Source organism: Haliotis asinina, chromosome 4 (assembly GCF_037392515.1).
Source record: "Haliotis asinina isolate JCU_RB_2024 chromosome 4, JCU_Hal_asi_v2, whole genome shotgun sequence".
NCBI lineage: Eukaryota > Metazoa > Mollusca > Gastropoda > Lepetellida > Haliotidae > Haliotis > Haliotis asinina.
Window position 1 is genome coordinate 20,735,414 of NC_090283.1, and position 23,252 is coordinate 20,758,665.

The window sequence follows — 23,252 nt, forward strand, 5'->3', positions numbered from 1 at the left end:
GTAGGCAGTAAAATGGCAACCTCATACATTTCACAGTGGTCACATGTACGTAGCTTATGACAATATCTCTGAATAAGGAAGCAGTCGGAATTATAAATACGTCTGCTGGTGTGTGATATATCTAAATACCACTTTTTAACAGATTTGTTCAATTTTGCCGAGATTTGTGGATACTATATTGATTTCATAGTAAGATGTTCAGGAAACCTAACCTACTTATGAGGACTACTTATCAGGAAAACTCCGATTTCTCATTCTTCCAACATTGTGGATTCAAACGTCAACCATTGTATCATGACGTCTTACAGCCATAATGACGTAGGAGAAAGTGTTGCGGCACTTTTTGACAATAGTAGCATCTTGCAGTGAAGTTAAACGTTATGGCATATAACGTTTCAGCTATAAATGGGCATCGAGTGATCCATAATTCTATAAATCTGAAAAATGCTGTATCTTTACCAACTCCTAACAGTGATGCCAGTAATGCCACTGATGTTAGCGGAATTGAATTGTGTGAAGTGTTTTTGTATTTATTATATTTGATTCATAGTGCGTTGACATATGTGACTGCTTCTAGCGTGTAAGCGTTCCACAGTTTTGAGGGTTTTTTTTTCTTTTTTTATGTTTTTTTTTTTTTTTTGTTTTCTTGTTTTCTTTTCATTTGCTATCTTTCACTGAGGACTGATACACGAATATGGACGACAGGGCAAGATGAAAATCATTTTATGCCCAATACATCAAGCCTTTAATTGTTGCCTGGTCTTGTAAGTTGGCGCTTGGAGACGGGGATACTTTCATTTTCAAGTTGTTTGGTGGACTTTATCTGAGCCCAAAACACGTTGGTGAACTCAGCTGTATAAGATATATTTTTGCGCATAAGAACACGGACACTAATTGTGATAAAGCACAAGTGATATTCTTATTCTTTGGACATTGTACATAGAGCATTTCGAAGGTTTTATACTTAGTATGTTATCTGCGAGAAACAGCTGACGTGATGCATTGATTTACACAGGAAGTGTGTGAGTCGTACAATATTAATAGTCATGAAAGTAATTTGTTTATTTGACATGTTTACTTGCATTTGCTATGAAAAGATGTATCGAACTGACATACTAGATACGTGTGTGTTGATTAGATTAAAGCTTTCATACGAAAAGTGAATAAAAACGTAAAAAAAGCAACGATTCATGTATTGTTGTATCCCTTTAACCTGATTCGGTATTCTTTAATCTGGATTCCATTCAATCCGTGAATATTTACATTTGCAGACATGGCATAGAGCCGTCAACACACAGAACATCAAGTAACAAAATACAGTGAAACCAGCATCAGCACTTGTCTAATCCGAAACGCTGCCAAAACCCGGTATACAAATTGGGTCATGCCGTTTTACAACGATATTATTGTCATTAAAACATTGTTTATTCCGGCACCAGTCTATTTCCTATTCCGACAGGACTCTCTGGTCCATTCAAACAATTCTAACTGTAATTAACATTGTCTACACCGGCATGGGGTCCGTAGTCCAAGACACGAATAACAGTGTAACCTTCAGTGTAATCAGCAAGCATTGACTGCACTCAAACGCTCAAAGTCAGCATGCGTATGAGCAAACCAATCGGTAAAATTACCGTTGTTATACCTTATAAACGTTGGTGGATTGTATCCCTTTAAGGTGATTCGATATTCTTAAATCTGGATTCCATTCCAAAAGATTACCTTTGTTATGCTTTATAAACGTTGGTGGATTGTATCCCTTTAAGGTGATTCGGGATTCTTTAATCTGGATTCCATTCCAAAAGATTACCGTTGTTATGCTTTATAAACGTTGGTGTATTGAACTAACTGTTTTCAAGTGAGTGACATTGTCATCAATGTCAGAAAATAATTACATTGTAATTATTTTAATTTGAAGAAATATTATCTGATTGTTGGCGATTACCCTCGAGTTATGCACATTACTGCGTATGTTCAGAGAGAGGCGGTGTCCACTAACCTATCAAAGCATTGTGTCGAACCTTGTCCTGTCAGGAAATGTTTCAATTATCTGTCGTGGCACGATGTCATGAAGAACACGAGCTGTGTGCCTTTTAGATGAAACCGTGATGTCAAAAATTTCGAATGGTGTACTAAGCTCATTACCATTAGAGGCAATCTGTTCGATCAAATAACGATAGGATTGGAGATTTTAAGCCTGGCAGACAAACGAAATTATATATTAACACAGTATGGTACTTATTATTGCCGCTTTTAATTCTACAGTAATTGCGGCAAACAGACTCCTCGGTATCAAGTAACATGGCAATAACAAGCCGTCGTCGAAAATAGCATCTCAGTCACATCAATAAGCCTTCAGTCGATTGACATAAATTCCTTTTAAAATAACAATGACTTTTGTACTCTTGGGATTATTTTAAACCGCATTGAGCAGATCTGTAACATATGTGAAGCACTTACAGGGTAAATTCGACACTACGTGGGGCAATAGCAGCTATGACGATTTCGGAATCGAATGTTGTATTGTGATAGGGTTAACTTGATATTGCGAGATTCTTGACAGAATATGAATATGACAGTTGAGAAATTCATGTTTACTTTCATCAGTAATTAGTGAAAGTTATTTTCGGGGAAACCTTTCAGCCTTCAGTGATATTCTTCTTTGACTTTGGAAACCGTTTTGACATTCAGTGGTATTCACCTTCAAAGCTTTTCGTTCATGCTGTGACTGTCGGATGTACTGGAAAACTTCACCCAGTTCGAGTCCTGACAGGGGTGCTTTGTGGAACCCATTTCTGGTGTCCTGGTCATGACGAGGGGTAACGCCAGACTCATTCTTTCACTGACATGAAACGCACATATCATTTCATTTGTTATGCTATGGCATTGTATAGATTGGGCTGTAATCTTTTGAATCACTGCTTTATCGATATGAAAGGTGTTTCGAAAATATTGCACGAGTGCTTCATTCACATTTTTACATTTCTTATTATTTCGTGTCTTTTAATTATGAGAAACAAATATAAATGAATTCAGCTTCATGCCATACAACTGAAAGCAAAGCTGTATTACACAAACGGACTGCTAACCTACTGCTACTGGTGCTGCTACTACTACTACCACTACCACCACCACCACCACTACCACCTACCACTACCACTACCACTACCACTACCACTGCCACTGCCACTGCCACTGCCACCACTATCACTACCACTACCACTACCACTACCACTACCACTGCCACCACTACCACTACCACTGCCACCACTACCACCGCTACCACTGCCACCACTACCACTACCACTGCCACCACTACCACTGCCACCACTACCACTACCACTACCACCACCACTACCACTACCACTACCACTACCACTACCACTACCCCCTACCACTACCACTACCACTACCACTACCACTACCACTTCCACTACCACTACCACTACCACTACCACTACCACCACACCACCACTACCACTACCACTACCACTACCACTACCACTATCACTACTACTGCTACTGCTACTGCTACTGCTACTACTGCCACTATTACTACTGCCACCACTACTTCGACTACTACCTCTACTGTTGCTATTACTGCTACTACTGTTACTATTAGTACTACCGTAGCTACTATTACTACTACTACTACTACCACTACCAGTTCTACTAATAGTTCTACTAGACAGTTGTTCCTGAAATATAAACCACATGAAGGTCTGAGTTATATTTTGTTTCTTGAGCAACCCGTGTTTTTCGTAACAGGCGACTACAGGAATCGTTGTTAAGAACTTTGCCTGGCCATATAATGACATGGAGCAAACATTATATGCAGTGGACTGGTTTGTGATGAACCACAGAATGTAAATGGTTATCGTACAGGGTAAGTACAGTTGTAGTAAAGGATGATATTGGTATGTTCTCAAACAGAATATCTGTCCCGCGAAAGACATTAGATGGAGATATACAACTAAACGTAGACAACAAGGAAGGGAATCATAAATGCTTGCCCCAAATACTTAATATGCCATCATCAAGATACCCGCGAAGTTCCTACATGATACTCAAAGCTGAATAGAGATTATTGCCCAGATTTAGTTTTATAACTTTTACGTTTCATTGTCATTCATTCACATCACCCACTGACCCCGCCAATTTCAACAGAAATTATTTCAAGATCTAAGCTGCTGGACTTTCAGAGAAGAAAACACTTGATCGTAAGTCCGTGTGAATTGTAGGGGTTGTTTACGACACAAGGCAAAACTAGCTCTGTTCTGGTGAAGACAATCACTGACTTTTAAAAAACATGAGCTTACGGTTGAAGAGGATTGTAACATTACAACAGGCTATTCGAGATGACGCTGTAGGTCTATAAGGTAGATAACGGCTATAATATGCCAATGCTTTATACAATACTCATGCTTAAAACTAACTTATGTGAATGTTAGTCGCAAAAGTGTAAATGTTCATGTTCACTGCACAAAAGCAATTAGTTAAACAAGCTAAGGGAAAGGTTCCCGTAGTTTGTAACTAAAGTCTACTCTCCCATAGTCATGTGCACGCTCTAGCTCATAGTACGTCGAGCTGTCTCTGATCACAAATAACATTACATTTTCATTTAAAATTTAAGAGACAGTGTCACACCATCTTCAAAACTAGTTGAAGATCACGCGGAGAAGTTCCATCTTGGCCTACAGTGGCATGTTCATTGGCAGGCTCAATGGTGGCTGGAGCGGCAGAGACTGAGAACGTGGGCGACGATGTCGTGGATGTGACTGTAGCTGCTGCTGTGGCAGATCGTCGTTTCCTCTGTATCATCTTATCAACCCGGGCCTCCATCTCCGATGATGTTCTGTGCGTTGTGAAAACGTTAACATTATTCACAACAGCATATTATCCTGATCTAGTATTAAGGACCTTCTGGTAACATTATTCACAGCAGCATATTATCCTGATCTAGTATTAAGGACCTTCTGGTAACATTATTCACAGCAGCATATTATCCTGATCTAGTATTAAGGACCTTCTGGTAACATTATTCACAGCAGCATATTATCCTGATCTAGTATTAAGGACCTTCTGGTAAATGTAACATAGACTAAGTCTGCTATGTGAACTTTAGGGGACAGGTCAAACAACATAATCTTAGCCAGACGAATAGCAGTTTACAAATTAATATCCACATGGAAAGTGAGTGGTGGAATGTTGCACTGTGCACCTTTCCAGCTATATGGCTACTGTCTGTAAATATTCGAATCTGTACCAGGAGAGCCAGTGATCAATAGCATGAACATATACCTTTGCGAGAGGGATAAGACGACAACCACATGAGCGAACCTGACCACCCGGATTGTCGTTCTGTTGAACGCATAGGTTCTAATGAAAGCATAGGTTATGCGTGGCGTGGCGTGGCGTGGCGTGGCGTGGCGTGGCGTGGCGTGGCGTGGTGTCGACGACGAGAAGCAGTATGTTCATTTCCCCATTAAAAGTGGGGTGGACGAATGGGCAGTAGGCAGTAGGCAGTAGGCAGTGGGCAGTTGGCAGTAGGCAGTAGGCAGTAGGCAGTAGGCAGTGGGCAGTAGGCAGTAGGCAGTAGTTTTCACAGGGTTGAATGCGATATTCGAGGCTTGGGGGTCCGATCGTCAAAACCCTGGCCATTTTGTCATGATAATTTGTACTATTTTCCTATCTTGTTTTACTACCTGTACCGAAGACTATACTCAGGAATGAGACCGTCAGGTGGCAATATCAACAGGCTTTTCTTAGTGAATTCATGTATGATTGTGTGGCCGTATCCGTCGTTCAGATATCCGGGTGACGGTACAAAAACAGTGTATGTTTTTGTGGGTACCAGACCCAGGCAGCAATGCGTTCAACACTATACTGACTGAGTGAAGGCTTGAGAGGCTGTGCCAGTGCGTGTATCATTGACAACACTATAAAGACACCGTAACACGCACAGCCAGTCAGCCTTCCACAGCAGTTGATTAATCAATTGGTCCAGACCACCACCATATTTATAACGTTACGGTGTGCGGAAGGTGCAATGGAAATTATTCCTTTGCCACACCTCACACTCGGACTAAGACCTGAAGGAGAATCCAACTTGGTCCCGGAAACGGCACTTTTTCCGATATTTGCCTGGCGCTTCGATCAGCCACTTTAACCACATGATTGAGTTTCAAGATGCCAGCTTGCGACCAGCGTAGATTTCCAGGGTGTCACCGTGGCCTTGAGGCTCAATAGCGCATTGAAGTTGAGTGGCAGTAGCTATAAAGCGTTTCGCTTGTTGGACAGCAGTCGTGACACATTTCAAAGTGCCGGTGTGAAAGAACTACTGGCGTGGTACCCGTTACTAGGGGTATTGCTGTTTTCTTCCAAACACATACGTGCCGGGTAGATGTTTGATCTATTCCCTACATCGAAGGGAAGCTGCCTTAACGATTACTTGACAGTGCCATCCCAGTGGAGGTGCTGACATACTGTTGAGTGTGAGTGAACAACAACAACAACAACAACTACTACTACTACTACTACTACTACTACTACTACTGCTACTACTACTACTACTACTGGGGGTAGGTAAGTTAGGTGGTAAAGGTTGAGATTCAGTTACGATGAGGTTTTGGGGTTAGGATTAAGCTCGGGTTCAGGTTTAGGTTTAGGTTTAGGGTGAGGTAAGCATATCACGTTGGTCTGTCTGCGCCTGTATTTATTTTTTGTGTTATCTATATCGTATCCAAATTCAAATTCCACCCGTCTCCAAAACAGGTTGTTCATTTGTTCTTGGACACGAAGATTCTGTGTTAAAAAATATCAACACTGAAGTGGGTGTAAGCGAACGGGGCCCTGTTTGACGTTGATATACTATATAACCTTGGTCTGAGCAACGGTTTTGCAGGCACCCTACTTCATCCTCAAATCCACACCTGTCCCTACCAGCAAAGAGAGAGGTGCCCTCGTGTGTTCAGAAAAAGAACACATTTAAATCAAAACATTCAATCCGTCTGCATAACGCTCGCACTATATACAACGCACACGCTCGTCCCTTACTAACCATAGTGGATAACATCGTTATCAGCAAGTTCCGCTTTTCGGTTTCAATGCGCGTGTGAGCCCTGATATCAAGTACTGTCGTGTTTACCACCAATTCCATCGTGTGACTGCGCTTTCCTGTATCATCTTAGAATCCGGAAATTCCACAGCCCGATGTCGTGGTCAAAATTCGTGGTCTGAACACCAAATCGGCATCCCCGACTGGAACCATTGACATAGGTGCCAGAGGATATTGACTTCTGTAGCAGTTTCGGTTTTCTTGAAGGCAAATATTTGGTCTGCAGTGGAATACTCTGGGCGAAACCCCGCTTGAAATTCAGCAATTAGTCCATTAATATCTAACCAAATTCTTACACGTTTTTCTATGATTGATGTAAAAACCTTCCACAGCAGTTCAAGAGAGATATGCCTCTCTAGTTGTTTGGGTTATTTCTTGGCCCTGATTTAAATAGCTGGAATACTGGTATGATAATCCCGTTATCTGGAAATAAGCCACTATCCAAGACTTTATTGAACAATAAGAGTAGAAAAGGTAACAAATATGAAGTACTCAGCTTTAAAAGTCCAGGTGGTATACCATCATCACCAGGGGCTTTACCTGGTTTTAAATCCCGAATACTGTTGTGTAACTCCTTTTCTGTGATTACACCATTCAGTATGTCATTTGGAAGATCTATTGGGTAATTATCACAGGATTCACAAAGTTCACAAGTGTGGTTATCAGCAAAACTATACACTGCATCATCGAACCAGCTATTTTTGCTATTTTGTTTGGATTCAGTAGATCAGAAAAGCAGGAGAACCATGCGTCTGGTGTGATGTTACTCGTTCCTTTATCTGATAACAATCGACGTTTCACTGTTCTCCAGAAGAGTCTACAATCACTTCGAGAGGCGGCATTTGAGATCTCGCCTGCAAGCATTTTATCGTACTGGGCTTTCCTCACTTGCAGTAACGTTTAAAGTTTGCTTTAGCTTGCAAATAATTTGTTACGTTATTTTTGCAATGAAACTTTCTAAGTTTAGTGAGATATTTATATTTCTCTGATTTCAGAAAGTTGCTCTCATTGTCAAACCATGGTTGTTGGTTACTACTTTTTTCGTTAAATTTGTTTGCATTATAGCCCACATTGGGGCAGAGTAGTTGGAAAATATATGTGTTAATTTGGAAACAGCGACAATAACATCAATAAGGATGAAACAAATTTCCCCATGCATGTATCTATTATATCTAAAGCGAGGTACTCGTACCATTGGTATGTCATTATGGGCGTTTTTACATCGCTGTGTAGGGAAAATATTAGTAAAGGTACATACAAGTGGCAGGTGATCTGATTCTGCTGACTTGTGAGGACTGACATATCCTCCATATTAGGAAATAAGCAAGTACTGATGACAAAATAGTCTACTATACTGGTTCCAGTGCTAGAAATAAATGTCCAGTTAGCAGGGGTATCGCTGGTGGTACGTCCATTGACGATATGCATGTTCATTGTTTTACAAAGAGTGAGCATCTCAAGACCATGCTTATTCACAACTGTGTCTCGGGAAAGTCTCGGTTTTACGTAGGGGTCTTCAGTATACAAGTCATTATCTACAGGTATGTAATTAACATTATCGTCAACAATGAAATCATCGTCAGCTGCTGTTATCGCATTAAAGTCTCCACATATAATGAAAGTTGAATTCACACCAAATTCTGTTTTCAGTTGGTGAAGCTTGTTCTCCAGCAAGTTGATCCCACTGTCGTCTAGACCATGATACTTCGTCGCCCCAACCGAGTGTACGTATATACATATATAGAAGACGGGATAAGGGAAATCAACATTAACTAATTGAAAGATACAGTTGTCCCATGTATCTTTAATTTTGGAAAAATACATCTTTATCCGATCTCTAACACATACAGCGACACCTCCGGAGTATCTGCCACGGTTGTCGCTTGCAAAGCAGAAATAATTATGCAATATAGCGTTAAGTAGAGCTTGTGTATCATTACACATAGTTTCTGTAAAACCTATTACGTCAAACAGGTTAATAAGGGATACACAATCTTGAAAGATTAAAGCTGATCGCAACCCATTTGCGTTCCAAGTACAGAAGGAAACAGTTTCATCAGGTGAGTCAAGGGACGGGTCACTACAAGTACGAGTATCACTGGGGCCATGGCCATGCTCCTATGCAGTATCCGGTCCCCCTGGACTGGACGTCACTGACGTCACGCTGTAGGAGTTATCGTCCGTCGGATTGTCGGCCTTGTCCTTACGTTGTGTAGATGAGGGTCTCTGAATCCAGTTACGGGTGCCAGAAACTTGAGAAACTGGCCAGATTTATATGAACAATCAAATACAACCGATTTGGAAGCTGGATTGTCTACACGAGAAGTATCTTCAGAAGTTTGTTCACAATCAGTACACACATTCCACACAATCATTGAGTTAATTTCAGGATACGGGCTACTCGGGTACATTTACAAGTTATTGTATATGGTGTGCGCAATTCAGGATACATTTGATGGGAATGAAAAAGATAAAAGAACCCACTTTAACGCACCAGTTATCGTCACAGACAGATAAACAGGCAGTTTTGGTACAGTTTTATCAAAAGAATCTAAAAAACATTGATTTTTCTTTTGTAGCTGCAGAGTAGTATCTGCTATCATTGGCTCGTCATCGGCGAATAGAAGTGCATGTATTTTTAGAATTTGAATTGATATGAAAGTGGCATAACCACATTTACTTACAGCAAATGATTGATAAACATAGTAAATGATTTTGGACACATTTTGGATTTTTGGATTTTTGTAAACATCCTTGAAATATTTTGATAGACCTGTTCAAGTTTTCACAAAAGCTGATAATTTACAATACTTGTCATACAGTATCAGCTTCTTCAGGATTTCAGTTTATACCCATAGATTTCAGACATCATGATGAACGCCGTCAAAAGCCTTTGGCAAATCGATGAATAAACAATAAAAAAAATCCATTCTTGTTAGATATATACTTTTGAAATATCTTTTTAAGTGATGTACGTGTATTATATAGCTACAAAGAGGTAGTTAAATGGATCTGATACTTGTCTAAAGCTCAAACCACAATTCACGACAAAGCTATTTCATTTGGAGCAACAGTAAATATTGTCGCCCATGGGCGAAACACTTTGGCCAATAGGCGAGATATTTTAGTAGCGTCTTATTCAGGTATTCTGGAATATCATCCGGGTAGTCGCAGGTTAAACGATGACAAAGTAACAACCAGTCATGGGGAATATATGTAGTTCCATATTCGTCTCCTTTTAAGGAAACTTTCCTTCTTTCTTGTTTCCGTCCCAATACCTAAACCTGGACGTGACCGTATTGATCCTCCAAGTTATCGACTAATTTCATGCACACGCTGTTGAACGTATGACCAATAATCGATCATTTTCAATCGTAGGAACCACCATTCTACGTACTGATATACAATGTGGTTTCCCTAACAAAATTTTGATCAGATTGATTGTGTTTGGATTCATTCGAGAAAAATGCCATCATTGATAAACACTATGCAGCGTCTAATACTGTCAATTTAAATCACAAGATTAAAAAGATTTAAGTCAAAAGCAATTGTATTTAGTTTTACAGAAAAAAACACACACAAAGGCCCAGAATTAATAATGGTTGACAGGAAGCCAATTTCCTGGGTGTTATTTTTTATCACTTCTTGATACATAAGATATTTAAAGTATAAATGATCGAAGACACTGGGAATACCAACTCCAAATGAGGAGACGATCACAATTCAATCCCTAGCTTTATATAGTATACCCTTATTCGCTCCAAACTCGACTACGGCTTCATGAAAAGAAATAAAACTATGTGAAAGTAACTGATATATCAAAGGCACTATACCACACCGCACTTAAATAGTACTGTCAGGGAAGATACGATACAAATTATTCTAAACAAAATTACTCATTTAGATCGCGATATTAAACTGACAAATCCGTATCAATTAATGCAACGTTTGAATTATACCGACCCTCGCGTCCTCTACCGGAAAAAACATTATTTCAAGCGAAGCCGTTGTGATAATGCTTGAAATTTGCTAAACGTGTTGTAAAACTTCCTGCACTGACTCATTCACTTCAAACAAACGTCATGGAGTTATGTTCATTGGATCGTTCTTTAAGAATACTCCAGCACAACTTGTGTTTCAAACCGGTTCGGCAAACACCGACAACACCGCATGCGACTGTTTCCGATGTACGTAGCAACTGTGTATATTGTATATATGTCAAGTGTTCTCTGTTTGGAATCTGTTCGCATCGAAGTTTCAGTTTGGTCTAAGGACGTCTTTTATTGGACGGAAAGGAAGCTGAAGAGAGTACTATCCCAACATTTATAACATAGGGCAGAGTATTGTCGGAAATATTTGTCATCGTGCCTTTAAGGATATTAGATTCTATTCTTCACCCGAGACACAGATTTTATGTGGAGGCTGATAAACCTTCCCCAGAACTACGCTGTCTTGAATTATATTTTCCTGATATTTCTAAATTACGGTCGATGAAATATAATCCAAACACTAGCAAAATTTAAGTACTCCTTAACAAACCCATTTATGGACCATCAACAAATGCTTACTAGTATACTTACACGTCTATGTTCATGGATTGATTTAAATCCACTGTTGTTGGATCATGAACAATATTTTCAAGATGACAGCTCCTTTTTTCCAACGGAGGATAATATAAGGGTAGCGCTATTTCTCAGGGGACTATCATTTGCAGCAACCTGAGGTTTTTCATTAACTGCCTGACGAAGGAGGTTTTAGTTTCAAGGTAGGTTGATGATAATACATTGGGTTTATATTCATAAAATATTTTATTAGAAATTGAAAACTCATGAGAACACATTAATCGTCTTCGTTTACAGGCCCCATGGCAGTTATACCACAAATTATAAATGACAAGTTGCAATATTGAATTTGGACGTCATGCCCAACATCATAATGCTACACGTGTCACATCTTCAGGGTCACACTGATAACGAAGGTCCAAGACCAGCATCTTGTAAGTGTCAACAGATAGAGATAGGCTAATCCAATTTATAGTATTCCCAGAGATTATTGAGAATCATGTTGCGTCATGTAACTCATTCCGTTTATTAACTTCTGGCGTTTTACTTACATAAACATGTTAAAACATCATCCTTTTACAGTCTCAGTCTTGTTTTAGTACTTTGTTAGACCTCCTCGCTCAGCAATGCATGCCTGAATACGCCTAGGCACACTACCCATCAAAGTTTGTAGGTAATCGTGTGACAGGGTATCCCAATATTGGACCACCTCGGCCTTCATATCTTCAATATTTCTCAGTCCCTTTTGGTTTATTCTGTCCTTCATGACTCCCCACACATTCTCAATTGGGTTTAGGTCTGGGCTGTAACTGGGCCAGTCTAAAACTTGAACATTTTCGTCCGACAAGCACTGTTTTGTGTAGCGTGCAGTGTGTTTTGGGTCATTATCATGCTGGAAAATCCAATCATCTTCATACAATGTTTGTGCTGTCGGAAGAAGGTGACCATTTAGAATGTCAACGTATCTTTCTTTTGTCAAGTTTCCCGTGAAAACAGACAATGGCGTCACTCCGCGAGCCGATATACCACCCCACATGTGAAACTTCGGGCTATGTTTTGGTCGCTGGTAGATAGGTTTGACAGTATCTTTGGTCCAAATGTTCACACAATTAGGGAAAAGCCAAACAGAACTTTCATCCGAAAAGAAAACATTATCCCAATCTTGATTTTCATGAGCCCGACACCAGTTTAAACCGTTTTCCTTTTGTGCATCTTTCATCAACGGCGAGGGAAGTCCACGTTTTTTCACCCAATTAAGTCTCTGTAATTCCTGCCTAACTGTTTCATTGCATACCTGAGGGCTTCCTCTGCTAATCATTTCATTTCTGATGTTCTCAACACTTTTCAATTTGCCCCTATTCACAATCTGCCCAAAGTCTTCGGCGATCCACAACACTGAATTTCCTAGGCCGGCCTGCCCCTGCTTTGTGCTCTATCCCGGTTCCTGTTTGAATATTCTTCAAAATTCTGTATACTGTAGACAGAGGAATACCATGTCTACAAGCTAACACTTTAGCATCAGCCTCACCCCTTTCAAAATCATCTAGAATGAGCTTTCTTTTCTCTCTTGCTGTAAATTCTGCCATGTCAACACAGGAAGCCGTCTGCTCAGACAAGGGAGATAACTCTTGACGTAATGAGCTGCCTTCTAAGCCTTCAAGAGTTGTCTCCCTTATTTAGTATGCTTAGTGCATAGTGAAAGCCCTTTTTCCAATCTTAGCATCATTAGAAAAAAAACAAAGATTTTCTCAATAATTTCTGGGAACACTGTATATCCATGAGTATGGATCGTGCAATGTTTTAAAGATGAGTACGAAAACATATGGTAACTGTGACATACTGTACTCGTATTTCAAAATAAGAAGAACTGAAACTGAAACATGGTAACTAATTACAGCAATCTGAGAAGAACAAACAAAAATGTCGACATCAACAATGCAGGACAGTATGATCACCGTGACCACCCCACTAATCTGATTGATGTACAGTTTTTAAATAATGGTTGTTCTTGCTGTATGAACCACCACAGGTACCAGATATCGCCAAACCTTCACCATTACCAGACAAGCAGCCATCCCTCGAATTTATAACATCTGCTTGTCTCTTTCTCATGTAGCCAAAGAAGCATCGAAGAACAACACTCCCGGTTACAGTACTTCCTCATAGACATGATGCTGATGTTTTATACGAATTTATATCCATTCACCATGGCCATTGGTGTGTGCCAGAAGCTGAACGACACTTTAGTCCATGCCTGGTCACGTGGTTTCTCGTTGGCCGCAAGATTCACCTTAAGAGGACTAATAGCCATGTGGTCAGTGTACAAGTTAGCACCAGTGTTGTGACAGGACATCCCTGCATTATGCTTGCCATCATGCAAGTCAATAGCTTGCCATCAAGCATTTTCTGAATATCTGGGTTTTGCCTTGTGTAAATAGTTATATTTTAGCATCGCCGTCTTTTAAATCATTTCAAGAGCGCACTTACTGCAATTTTGAAATTCGTAGTTGCACGAAAGGAACGACAGTTTAGTTAATGCCTGGCCACATGGTTTCTCGTTGGCCGTAAGATTCACCTTAAGACGACTAATAGCCATGTGGTCAGTGTACAAGTTAGCACCAGTGTTGTGACAGGACATCACTGCATTATGCTTGCCATCATGCAAGTCAATAGCTTGCCATCAAGCATTTTCTGAATATCTGGGTTTTGCCTTGTGTAAATAGTTATATTTTAGCATCGCCGTCTTTTAAATCATTTCAAGAGCGCACTTACTGCAATTTTGAAATTCGTAGTTGCACGAAAGGAACGACAGTTTAGTTAATGCCTGGCCACATGGTTTCTCGTTGGCCGTAAGATTCACCTTAAGACGACTAATAGCCATGTGGTCCTACTGCAATTTTGAACTTTGCAGTTGCACTTTGTGCTAGGCCATCTGACCATGTGAGTTTATAATCTGTACGAAAAGAACAGTTTGGGACCTTTACAAATGAAGGTTTGTCGATAGATCAAATTCGAGGAATTCTATTTGAGTTTCACGTATGGTGTATTCTAACTTTGATTGATTAATAAAGGGCATGATAAAGAGCGTTGAACATCAAAGAGTGACGTGGAACTCATCACAGTGTAAAGAAGGCGTCAGTCCCGTGGGGAAATTTCGCACTGGTTTAAAACATGACCTTATGGCACATATAGAAAAGAGCCAACTGTTACCTGTTAAATTATTGACGGAGCTGTTGTAATCTATGCCAGTCATCATGAATGCGACATTCATACCCCATGCTGTAAAACATGACCATGAATAAATAATGCTACAAACAGTAGCTGCAGATGTTGCACGTTTTAAGTAGCAGGGAATCCCACCAAAACATACACCTTTTATAAAACACACCAGACAAGACATATACAGAGGTAGTCACTTCTTCCACACCTTTAACTCTTTACAGCGAGGTAAGTAAATTCCCTAATGGACGACATTTCACCAGGCTTGTTTGGGTAACTCATGAGTGTGTTTGAGGCGGAGGACGATTCGGGTTAGACGGTCAGGAACGGGCAGACTCGCTGATTTGGTTGACATATGTAATCCTATCCCAGCCGCATAGATCAATGCTCATATTGTCGATCACTTGATTTGACTGCTTCAGCATCAACATGAGAAACATATATAACCCAAAGTACTACTTCACATATCAGTAGGGGAAACAAGGAAACCCAATAGTACTGCTTCACATATCAGTAGGGGAAACAAGGAAACCCAATAGTACTGCTTCACATATCAGTAGGGGAAACAAGTAAACCCAATAGTACTGCTTCACACGTCAATTTGTGAAACGGGTATGCCCAATGGCACTGAATCACATGCCGATATAAGAAACAAGCACACCCAATGGCACTGCTTGACATGTTAATATGGGAAACAAGTACACCTAATGGTACTGCTTCACACGCCAGCTCTAGATACAGTGGCAGAAAAGTGGCAGATATGATCCCTAATGGACGACAACATGGGAAACAAGTACACCCAATGGTACTGCTTCACATGGCCATATGACAAATAAATACAAACAATGGTACTGCTTCACATGGGAAACAACCAATAATACTGCCTTACATGTTAATATGAGAACCATATATACCCAGTGGTACCGCTTCAAATATCAATATGAGAAACATATATACCCCATGGTACTGCTCCTAATGTCAATATGGGAAACAACTATTGTAATTTTCTAATCTTCTTTCTTTTCATCACCGTATATTTCTTGGATACCCTTAGACACCGCAAAAGGGTTTAACTTTAAAGGTTTATTATCTTTGGTCTCGATGACAATAAAACGTGGCCAGCAGTCAATGCGTTTAGACGGTCTGAGGTCATCAACAGGGTCACTTTCAAGAGGAGGTTTGCTCTTTTTAGTCGGGGTTTCATAAGTCATGGTGAGTTATTTAGGTTTCATCATCCGAGCTCCCCACCCACCACGGAGTATCACAAGGACAATGCTAAAGCAAGCAGGCCTCCAGCTTGCAACACCAAAGGTACCCGGATGATATACTCCAGCAGAACAAATATAATTAATCCACCAGATTGGCCCATGGGCCACCGCCTTCTGGACATAAGACTCCAGGCAAAGTTCAGAACTTCTAAAATACATTCCAAAACCAGAAACATCGATGCATAATTCAGTCAAGACCGAAATTAAAAGTCCAAATAAAATTTGTGTAACGACATATATATGTAATCCATGCACAGGGCGTGACATGACCAGCCGATTCAACCACCCGTCTAAGTGAAGTAAGGGCTGAAGTGGTGTGTTAGGCAAACAGAACATGGTTAAAGGTCCAGTTGCCCTCAACCACCAGGATCCCTTCCTCCACCGACACGGGACGCAACCCACGGCAAACAGGTTGCCCAATTCGTCCGCTCCTTGCGACCAGCAATTTGGTGCTATGGACCTTGCTGCCCCGGGCCCACACGGGGATTCGCGAGCACTTAGCGTTACCCAAGATCCACCACGAGGAGGTGGCTCACCACGGGAGGCTAAGAAACATGTATACCACATTGCTTCACATGTCAGCATGAGAAATCACGGTGCACACAAAAAATCAAAACATACTTCTTTGCTACATACATTGTTTGTTATACTTTATCTTTACATGTTCGTTCCTTTGTATTTCTTGTTCCCAGCAACATCACCTCAGCAGCCCAAATAGCAAACACTGATAACACTCGTCATGGCCCATATTCCCTGCATTTCTGCTGATGATGACACTCGTCATGCCAATGTTTACATCACTTCTGCTGATGATAACACTCGTCATGCCAATGTTTACAGCACTTCTGCTGATGATGACACTTGTCGTATTGCCCATATTCCCTGCCCCTCTGCAGATGGCGACTTATAATGGTCATAATCTGAAGTATTCTTATCCATACCAGTGTTTTAAAACGCAGTAATGTGATTTTCATTTTTGTTATACGTACCAGTTATCGCTAGTGACTGATAGGGTGGTGTAAATCCAAAGTAGGGTCCATTCAGGCAGCAGTCTGTAAGTCCCTAGAGAACCTCGTATGGTGATCTACCTTCAGTGACTGGTGTTCTGTTGCCCATTGCTATATTTATTTCTGCAGTGTTACCTTTGTATGATTACATGCTAGTTTTAAATGTTTGTCTGTGGTAGTATATTAGCTATTTGCTGTCTTTCGTTGACAGGTTGATCAGCTAAGTTTACTTTAATATGGATCTCTCATAGTCACTATATGGCTGAATTACAGCCGATGTGACTTTGAATATACTCACTCACTCACTCACTCTCTCAATCACTCACACCCATGTGAAGATCCGAATGAGAAAGTACGAGTAATTCATGCTTATTAATTTCAGGATCGGGTTGTCTGGTTGGTTTCATTGGTGAATGCTTGTATTCGTATCCAAATTACACAGACTGATGTGTGTGATTACCCTTGAGTCAATGCATCTCCAATTGAAAAGCTTCTAGGCAACGCTTCAACCACTAGTTTCCCTGAAACCTTGGCCCTGGAGATACGCATTCTACAGGTCAAGTATCTACTTATTATTTGTATTTTTCACAATTCTACAGCCATGGCCAATGGAAAATACATTGCGGTGTTTCTAACTCTGATTTCGTTCAGCGGATTCATTACCTTCTGTAAGTATTCACTAAGTGTGATAACAACACCTTACTAAGATATTACCAATATTTCAAATGTCTTTAATCAATAACTCAATTTAGTCAAACTGACGGTTATTCCAGTTCACATCTTTCGTGGGGATTGGGAAAGGTGTCACATTTATTCATAATATAATTATCCTATTTCTTCATTCAGGCATGCCAGCTCCTGAGAGAGTATCGTTAGTCCATGCCAGTTAAAGAGCATTGCATCAACCACCGTTGTCGAATATTTGTTAACCTATGAAGATCCGGGTTACAACGGGTCTTCACCAACCCATGTCTGTCGTAAGAGGCGGTTGAGGTGATCTGGTGGTCAGATTCAATGACTTGGTTGAGGCAAGTTAATCCATGGTCATGCCACTTGTGACCGGGTGTAAAAAACTTGGAGTCAACCTTGGTTTGCTTTTGCAGGTGTTTGTGAAGGTCTTTTCCCAAAAGCTGGTGTGGTGTTGTTACAATGGATTAAGCAATAAAAGTCAATGCATTTGATTGGTGTACAATAGTGTGGAATGGCCCACAAACGTCGTGAAAACAACAAAGAAACAATTGATATCCATAACATTCTGTCGTACATTAGAATACCGACTTCTAAATGCCTCTCAAGAACCTTTATATGGATCGTTTTGGTACTTTTATTTTCCAAGAAATAAACACAAATCTCTTTCTTCAGCATCATATTTCAAGTGGACAATCAGGCTGGAGGTGCTTCAAACACCAAAGGTACATCTTTAGTTTCATAATACTCTAAATTGTCAAACACCATTGAAAAGCCTTTTAATATGAGATTTCTTATGGCTTGAGAACGGGTCTTTTCACTACAAGTTTAAGTTTAGAGAGTGCAGATATAAAATAATGACCACTTTAAGTGGCAAAGCATTTTATTCATTTCACAAAACAACGCACATTACTTTATGGATATTAGTGTGTGCTTGAGTTAGTTTTACGCAGCACTCAGCAGTATTTCACCTTTATGGCTCCGGTTTGTGAAATAATCGAATCTGAAAGTGACAATCCACTGATCAACAGCATAAGCGTCGATTTACGTTCTTGGGAGACAATCACACGTGTCAACCAAGGGGGCATGGTGGGAGAGCTGGCTAAGGCACCAGGCTAGTGATCCAGCGAGGTTGAGATGTCGGGATCGAGCCCTCCTGTGACCGGATGTAAAAGCCTTGGAGTCAGCTTTGTGTGCAGACTCTTTCGGTGTTGTCACAACCTCTAGTGTACAGTACACAACCCTGTGCACTTAAAAGAACCCACGAATCCGTTGGTATATGACCAGGTGGTGGCCACATGAACACGTGCATACTCCTAGTTGCGGGTACAGCAGTAAACTTGGACAAAGACTATATGTTCCAGTCCACTGTCAATTGGGTACCTCGTTAGGATGAGAGAGCCATAATAAACTCGGTGCGCCTAGTGGCAGCAAGAGTTGTATACTCCACAGGGAGTTGAGATTGAAATACGATGTGTTTTTGAGATTGACATCCAGTGATCGAGGGAAAAATACAAGCGCCCTGAGCATGCACTAGTACTTGGATATGTGCGCTATATAAATATCCAATCTATCTATCTAAGCGAGATAAACCAGTTCAGTGAAGATTGGTTCTACCCTGGACCTTCATGGGTCTTCATGGATAAGGATTCCCTGCTTCTTGTCTGATGCTGAAGATCAACTAGGACCCGGAGCTTTCATGGCATTGTGATTGTACTTAATGGCCACTTATAGTAAATCTAGCTGGCTGTGTTGACGAACCATTACTCCAAGGTTTCTCATATTGTTATTGTTGAAGTTGGGGAACATTCAGGAAGTACAAGCTTTCACAAACTTTTCAAAGACATACATCATATGGACGCACCATCATTTCTCTATATCACCATCCGTGAACACAACTCATGGGTTGCACATGTACAAAAGTACAACACAGTGGACCGTTGTACACAGTAGCGTGGGGTTTTATTTTCAATTTAAACGCTTTTCAAGGAAGTCGATAATCATTGTATATACGTACACCATTAACGTTGACAACCAACTTGCATCATCACACAGTTGTCAGTATTTGTTTCTACCCGGGTGTTTGTTTGTTTGTTTGTTTGTGTTCGTTGCATGTCTGGCAAAGGATAATTGTTCATGTTTTATTTTATGTTTCAGTCTTGGCAAGGTGCCGACTCAGGGGTGAAGTGGCATTCCATACAAGTGACATATAACATAGACAAGCGTACAAATAAAGTGAGTGAGTGAGTGACAAATGAAATACGTGATGCATGTGATTAAAAACCAACTGCACCGCAACTACACTGTTCCTAAGCTCCTCTCAACTTTCTGCCTACTCTATACGCATTTACCTTGAGGACGCCAAGCGATGTTGCGCGTTTTCAATACGTGCGCAAAATTTAGCAATGATGAATATGATTAGGAGATTTTACGTGCGCTTTTCGGTATAAATATATAGTATGCACATACCCATACAACAGTTTAAAGCGGGCAGCAGTTTATGAAAGTAATATTTTCAATATATTGTGCATTTTGCTCTCAGTTTCATTTATGGGACTAAATGTAACATAAATAAGACCATCTAGTAAATTACATCATTAGACACGAATGGAGTCAATTAATTCAATCTTCCTTCACATACCGCTTAGGCTATCATTTTTATTAGTTCCTTAGCTTGTGAAGCGGGGATACACAGTGCCCCATGAAAAATAGAGTATGGAAGCCGAATCGTTTGTCGGGTACTTTTTAAGTACAAGTTATACTTTGATACCCACAAAATCAAGGAAAATACACGATGAAATATGGAGTATAATATCGAACATTTGGAATTACGGAAACTGTTCTGGAACTTGCACTTGGCCACATTCACACGAACTATATTTGTTCAGTAAGACCTCTTATGGATTAATGTTCTTTAATCTTTTTCACAAAACGTTTTGGGTTCATTCCAGATCCCCGCATCAGGTGAGGACTATTTTCTTTCTATTATCTGGGAAGACCCCGAAAGTAAGTATTCCTGGTTTAAGTACTGAAGATGTTTTCTCCCTGAATTATAAGAATTATCATTTTTTGCAGATTCTTTCTCAAAGCATTGACGATCCTTCTTTGATCAAACCAGAAATCACAGTGGTTACAGCCTATTTCAACATCGGCTCCTTCGCCAAAGGAAGTGGGGCTAACATGTTTACGCCAACCCAATATAAGCACTGGATGAAAGCTTTTGGCAACATTAAAAACAACCTTGTCGCATATACCGATTCCAAGGATGTGTACGACCTCTTCATAAACCTGAGACGCAGGTTTCCCAGCAATATGACGAAAGTGTTCCTGATAGACAGATACAACCTTTGGTCCTTCTCCTTGGCCGAAGAAATCCGGAGTATCTACATGTAGCCCAACTATCCAAAGCATCAACCGAACACAGTCAACGAGAACTACTCATGTGCAATGCATGCTAAGTTTGAATTGGTCAACAGAGTTTTAGCGGACAAACTTTAGCGTTTTAGTTTTTTCCAACAAAATATTTCTGCTGGCTAGATATTGGACTCTTCCGGAGTATCGCTGATGACAAGAAAACCTTCAAGCTCCAGATTCCCAAAGAATGGGATCAACGGAAAGTGGCCTTCAGTGCAGTATCCCCCTTCAACAAACAGGAGACAATCGCAAAGGTTATTAAAAACAATAAGGTATGGGTTGGAGGCGCAATGTTTTTAGGAACACCTGAAGTGCTTCACAACTACACAGAAGACTACATGAATACAGTCAAGATGCTGATAAAGCAACGCTTGATGAATACGGATCAGCAAGTTATATATTCCATGTACCTGCCATCCTCACTGGTTAAACCCCAAGTCCAGATACAAACATTCTCCCGGCAGCATAATCCTTTTGACTATTGGTTCTATCTTGGATACCTGTGCAGGGAGACATGGTTAAAAACCCAAACTCCTGTGAATAAAACAGTCTACAAAAGTTGCAGCCTTTTGCCATAGCTCTCTCAGTTGGTCCCCTAAACACTTATTAATTACAGAAATCTATAGTTTAGACGTAATTTGGGGTTTTTATTGTTTTTTGTTGTTTTTATTGTTTTTTTGTTTTTGTCGTTTTTGTCTTTGTTTTATTTTATTATCTTATTTTTTTATTTATTTTTTTGCATGAGTTTCGTAGGCAGGTTTTTATCCTTGAAATCCTTTCCCCGAGTTTCCATGCAACGTTACTCGGTTACCGATTTTGATAATTTTAAATTTATTCACAGGGGAATTTATCTGGCTTTATTTCAGTAAGAATCGCGGCTGTATATTCCACAATTTCCAGAATTCGACCATAAACGAGAGTGGGGTGTTTGTGCGTGTTACATCCCTTTCTTTCTTTATATGTATACGCTGTGATGTAGAGGAAGGACAATAGTGTTGTAGTCTGAGTCAGCTGAAGGAGTTCATTATCACAGGAATGTTACCACTCTCCGGGAATTTCATTATATTGGAGTGAATCGTACAAAGGGAGATAATCACGTCTATGTTGTAAACACGTATCCACCGGTGAGTGAACAGTGAAGAGTTGGCTACCTAGTACAACTCAAAGCATCCACACTTTGTTCACATCATTCACCAAACGTAAAAGAGAAAACTACTTCCACTTCCACTACTTGTCCCTGATATGAGGGAAATGCGACGAAAACAGAAGTTCATGTGCTGATTAAGATGGAGAGCCACTTCACTGCTCAACACCTGGAACCTGCCGATTACCTGATTGAGAGTACTAAGTGCTATTCACGCCTGATATCCCTAGCAGGTCTCGGGGATTACAGGATTCAGGATTTTTTATTTTCATAAATCCTACAAAATGATATGGAAAACATACATGTTTTCGATGAATACAATGTGCATCAATGGCTGTTATGCATGTGAATATAATATAGATGTACAACTAAAACAGGGATAATACAATTTGCGTTAAATAAGACAATTTTTGAAGAAAGGATAATAGTCAGATTTCATCAGGAAAACAAATCTATCAATATTGGGATTATTGCAAAACTACCTAGGGAGAATACGTTTTCTTACATCATCTAGAGCTCTGCATGATAGGAAAATATGAAATTCGTCACATATAACGTTGTGGTTACAGACTGTACATGGTTTATTTTCTGTGTCAATATTTCACCATCTGCCGGTTTCAGTCGGTAATCTGTGATTACATGTTCTTAATTTTGTTAACCAAACACGTTTCAATGGGAGGCTGGTTAAATAAGGTTCTAGATGGGGGGTATTCTTTATAAGGAGTAATGCTTACTTTTTGATGAGTTTTGAAGGTCGGCATTCCATGACTGCTTAAACTGATCTATAAGTGTGTATTTAACAGAGTGTTTCAGCCAGACCGCGGAAGGAAAACT

At 40.2% G+C, this 23,252-nt stretch overlaps 1 pseudogene; it reads left to right on the forward strand.

Moving 5' to 3' along the window:
• Positions 1-4,723: 4,723 nt before the first annotated feature.
• Positions 4,724-21,852, forward strand: LOC137280834 (uncharacterized; annotated as a pseudogene).
• Positions 21,853-23,252: the final 1,400 nt, after the last annotated feature.